The sequence below is a fragment of the Micromys minutus genome (genome assembly GCF_963924665.1).
Source record: "Micromys minutus genome assembly, chromosome: 5".
Lineage (NCBI taxonomy): Eukaryota > Metazoa > Chordata > Mammalia > Rodentia > Muridae > Micromys > Micromys minutus.
The window spans coordinates 72800-78464 of NC_137974.1; positions in this window are offsets into that span (position 1 = coordinate 72800).

Below are 5665 nucleotides of genomic sequence, written 5' to 3' on the forward strand. Positions count from 1 at the left end.
GTCAGTTATAATCCCAAGTTGTGTGCAATGATCTCATGGGGGTTGGGTTGATTTTTAGAATCCTTTTAGTAAGAAGCAGATTAGTTCCTGATCCACTGTCACCGTGTCACTTTGTCTCCTGCTGAACAAGATCTGAGTTGAGCAGGAGCTTGGCTGGTTGTCACTGTGAGTCCTTCAAAGCATTCACCATTTTGTGTATGATCACATTGGCCCTCTTGCTTTTCTGTTATTCTCAGAGACTGGATCAGAGAGGCCATGGGGCATCAGGACAAGGCATTCTCCAAACAGCAAGAGGGCCATGGCTGCTCATTTTTAGAGAGACATCTGGGCTACGTGATTTGCTTTGTAGATACGTAATTGCCTTGAATTTGTACTATGATTAAAAGGTTATAGCTGGAGATCTAGAACTTCTCACAGCTCTGCCATGAAGAGTTCCCTTACAAAAGCTTTCAAATGTACGGAAAAGAACACAGAGAGAAGACAGAGCTCTCGAGGACTTCGCTTATGCTTATTGGGAGACACACAGCTACCATGGGAACAACAGTTGCTGAGTTGACTAAAAACTGAGATATCCTTGATCTTGGGACAAAGATTGCTGTGAGGTCCAGCCTCATCTGTCACGACAGCATTTGGAAAACATGCAGACTGAGCAGCCCAGAAGAGCAACTAATGGGTGATCTTTGGTTAAGTAACCGGTAGATGGTGAGCTCAGCGGTTCTTGTCTTCAGAGAGGTGATGGAGGCATGAGAGACAAAGGACCCCATTAGTTAGACACCTGTTTTTGTTTTTTCATCTGTCACTATTTGATGATCAAAAGGCAGGTAGCTGTAATCCCAGCACTCAGGAGGCCAGAGGATTGCCATGAGTTTGAGGTACCATATAGTTTGAGAATAGCCTGAGGCTACATTATGAGTTTGAGGGCTGCTTAGGAAACATAGTGAATGCCATCTCAAAAACAAAACAGGAGGCTCGAGAGCTGTTTCAGCAGTCCAGATCACATACTGCCATTTCAGAGGACTGGAATCCATCTCAGATGGCTCACAGTCACCTGAAACTCTAGCTCCAGGGGACACAATGCACTTGTCTCCAAGGGCACCTGCATTCCTGTGCTGCACCCGTATACCATTGATTAAGCAACAGCAGCAACACATCAGGTGATTCACTCTCTTACAGTAAACATGTTACTGGCCGGAATTTTTACATCTTTATTTCTCTGTAACTCACAGGCTTTGAGAACTCTAGATTCAAAACCAGCAGCCTTTTTCTGGAAAGTCTCTGGTAGTAAATATTTTTGACTCTGTAGGTAACATGTTTTCTGCCTGCTCTGTCATCACAGTGTGAAACTGACCATAGAAAATGTTGGTGTGTCTGAACACAGCTACAGTGTACTCATATACATTAAATAAATCTTTTTTTAAAAAAGAAGATCTGAGAAGAGAAAATGCCTTAGTCAGTGTTTTATTGCTGTGAAGAGACACCACAATCAAGGCAACTCTTATAAGAGAAAGCATTCAATTGTGGGCTGTCTCACAGTTTCAAAGGTTAATCAATTATACTCAGGGTGGGAGCATGGCATCTTGTAGAAAGGCATAGTGCAGTGGCTGTGAACATTACATCCCAATCCATAGGCAGAAAGAGTGAGAGCAGACTTGGCATGGGCTTTTGAAACCTCAAAGCCACAAAGAGGGCCAGGTAGCTGTCATTGGGACTCCCAGATCAGCTGCACAGGCAATTTTCTACCTGGACCAAGGGTGAGCCTGATACACAGGCCAGTTGGCTGTTCTTCGAGGGAATGCCAGGAGTTCATGGAACACAGGGAGCTGGTGCTCTCTGAATAAGGGTCCTTTTTGGCCTAAAAAAAGAGCCAGGTCTCCGCCATTAGGACTCAGGACCTGTGGGCAGGGGGCTGAGCTCCCAGAATAGCCTTGCAAGAGCTCTCACAACTGAGCCCAGGAAGACAGAACTGAGTCACTGCCATGAGAACTCACTACTTGCCCACCAAGAGCCAAACATTCAGTAGCAATCCCCCTCCTGAGCCCACAGGTCTTGAGACACACAGAAGAGACAAGCACCAGTCAGAAACAAAAAGATCACCTACAACCACTGACAACAAGATGGCAAGAGGAAAGTGCAAGAACACAAGCAATGGAAACCAAGACAAACTGCCAACATCAGAACCTAGTTTTCCCACCACAGCAAGTAGTGGATTTCCCCACTCCAGAAAAACAAGATTTAGACTTAAAATCATACCTCATGATGATGATGGAGATCTTTGAGAAGCAAATGAATAACTCCCTTGAACAATTATAGGAGAACCAGGAGAAATCACTCAAAGAACTACAGAAAAACACAAACAGGTGAAGAAATTGAAAATGGAAATAGACACAATAAAGAAATCACAAAAAGAAACAATCCTGAAGATACAAAACCTAAGAAAGCAATCAGAAGTCACAGATGCAAGCATCACCAACAGACTACAAGAGATGGAAGAGAAGATCTCAGGGGCTGAAGACAACAGAGAAAACATAAACAAAACAGTCAGAAAAGATGCAAAAACCAAAAAGTCCCTAACCCAAAATGTCCAGGAGATCCAGGAAACAATGAGAAGACCAAATCTAAGGATAATAGGAATAGAAGAGGTCGAAGAATATCAACTAAAAGCCACAGTAAATATCTTCAACAAAATCATAGAAGAAAACTTCCCTACCCTTAAGAATGAGATGACCATGAACATCCAGGAAGCTTACAGAACTCATAATAGATTGAACCAGAAAAGAAATTCTTCCCAACACTTAATAGTCAGAATACCAAATGTTCAAAACAAAGAAAGAATACTAAAAGCAGTAAGGGGAAAAAGTCATGTAACATATAAAGGCAGAGCAATCAGAATCAGACCCGACTTCTCAACAGAGACTATGAAAGCTAGAAGATCCTAGAGTGATGTCATACAAACCCTAAGAGAACACAAATGCCAGGTTACTATATCCAGCAAAACTCTCAATCAACATAGATGGAGAAACCAAGATATTCCAAGACAAAACTAAATTTACACAATATCTGACCACAAATCCAGCCCTGCAAAGGATAATAGATGGAAAATCTAACACAATGAGGGAAACTACACCCTAGGAAAAGCAAAAAATAATAATAATAATAATAATAATAATTATGCAAAAAAACAAAAGAAGAAAGACACACAAATATAATTCTACCTCTAAGACATAAATAGAAAACAACAATCACTATTCCTTAATATCTGTTAACATCAATGGACTCAATTCCCCAATAAAGAGACATAGACTGTCAGACTGGATGTGTAAACAGGATCCAGCATTTTACTATATACAGGAAACTCATCTCAGAGACAAAGACAGACACTACCTAAGAGTAAAAGGCTGAGGAAAAAAACCTCCCAAACAAATGGTCTCAAGAAACAAGCTGGTGTTAGCCATTCTAATATCGAATTAAATATATTTTCAACCCAAAGTTATCAAAAAATATAAGAAAGGATGCTTTTTACTCATTACAGGAAAAATCTATCAAGAAGAACTCTCAATCTTGAAATCTATGGTCCAAATACAAGAAAGAGCACCCTTATTCATAAAAGAAATAATACTAAACTCAAAGTATATATTGCACCACACACAATAATAGTGGGAGATTTTAACACCCCACTGTCATCAATGGACAGATTATGGAAGCAGATACTGAATAGAGACACAGCGAAACTAGCAGAGGTTATGGACCAATTGGAATTAACAGACATCTACAGAACATTTCACTCTAAAACAAAAGAATATACTTTTTTCCCAGTACCCCATGGCACCTTCTCAAAAATTGACCATATAGTCAGTCACAAAACAAGCCTCAACATATATAAGAAGATTGAAATATTCCCATGGATTCTATCAGATTACCATTGACTAAGGTTGGTCTTTTATAACAACAAAGACAACAAAAAACCCACATACACCTGAAAGCTGAACAAAGAGCTACTCAACAATAACATGGTCAAGGAAGAAGAGAGAGAGAGAGAGAGAGAGAGAGATTAAGGATTTTTAAGAATTTAATGAAAATGAGGGCACAACATACCCAAACCCATTGGATGCAATGAAAGCAGTAATAAGAGGAAAATTCATAACTCTGAGTGTCTCCAAAAAGAAACTGGAGAAAGCATACACTAGCAACTTGACAGCACAGTTGAAAGCTCTAGAACAAAATGAAGCAGATATACCCAAGAAGAGTAGATGGCAGGAAATAACCAAACTCAGAGCAGAAATCAACCAAGTAGAAACAAAAGAATCATACAAAAAATCAACAAAATCAGGAGCTGGTTTTTTGAGAAAATCAACAAGATTGATAAACCCTTAGCCATACTAACTAGAGGGTAAAGAAAGAGTATCCAAATTAACAAAATCAGAAATGAAAGTGGAGACATAACAACAAAAACTGAGAAAATTCAAAAAAATTATCAGATCCTACTACAAAAGCCTATACTCAACAAAACTGAAAAATCTGGAGCAAATGGACAAATTTCTAGACAGATGCCAGATACCAAAGTTAAATCAGGATCAGATAAACCATCTAAATAATCCCATAACACCTAAAGAAATAGAAGCAGTTATCAAAAGCCTCCCAAACAAAAAAGTCCAGGATCAGATGGGTTCATTGCAGAATTTTATCACACCTTCATAGAAGATCTAATAACAATACTCTGTAAACTATTCCACAAAATAGAGACAGAGGAAACACTACTCAACTCATTCTTCAAAGCCACAATTATTCTCATTCCTAAACCACATAAAGGCACTACGAGGAAAGAAAACTTTAGACAAATCTCCCTCATGAACATTGATGCAAAAATACTCAATAAAAGTCTTCCAAACCGAATCCAAGAACACATCAAAACGATCACTCACCATGACCAAGTATGCTTCATCCCTGGGATGCAGGGATGGTTCAATATATGAAAATTCATCAACGTAATCCATCATATAAACAAACTCAAAGAAAAAAACCATATGATCATCTCACTAGTTGCAGAGAAAGCATTTGACAAAATTCAACACCCCTTCATGTTAAAAGTCTTGCAAAGAGCAGGAATCCAAGACCCACACTTAAACATAGTAAAAGCAATATACAGCAAACCAGTAGCTAACATCAAACTAAACAGTGAGACACTTAAAGCAATTCCACTAAAATCAGGGACTAGACAAAGCTGCCCACTCTCCCCCTAACTATTCAATATAATACTGGAAGTACTAGCCAGAGCAATTAGACAACAAAAAGGAAATCAAAAGGATGCAAATTGGAAATGAAGAAGTCAAAATATCACTATTTGCCAATGACATGATATTATACTTGTGACCCCAAAAATTGCACCAGAGAACATTTCCAGCTGATAAACAACTTCAGCAAAGTGGCTGGATATAAAATTAATTCAAACAAGTCAGCAGCCTTCCTCTACTCAAAGGACAAACATGCTGAGAAGAAAATTAGGGAAAAGATACACTTCACAATAGTCACAAAACTATGAAATACCTTGTGTGACCCTAACTAAGCAAGTGAAGGACCTGTATGACAAGAACATCAAATCTCTGAAGAAGAAAATTGAGGAAGATCTCAAAAGATAGAAAGATCTTCCATGCTCATGGATTGGAAGGAT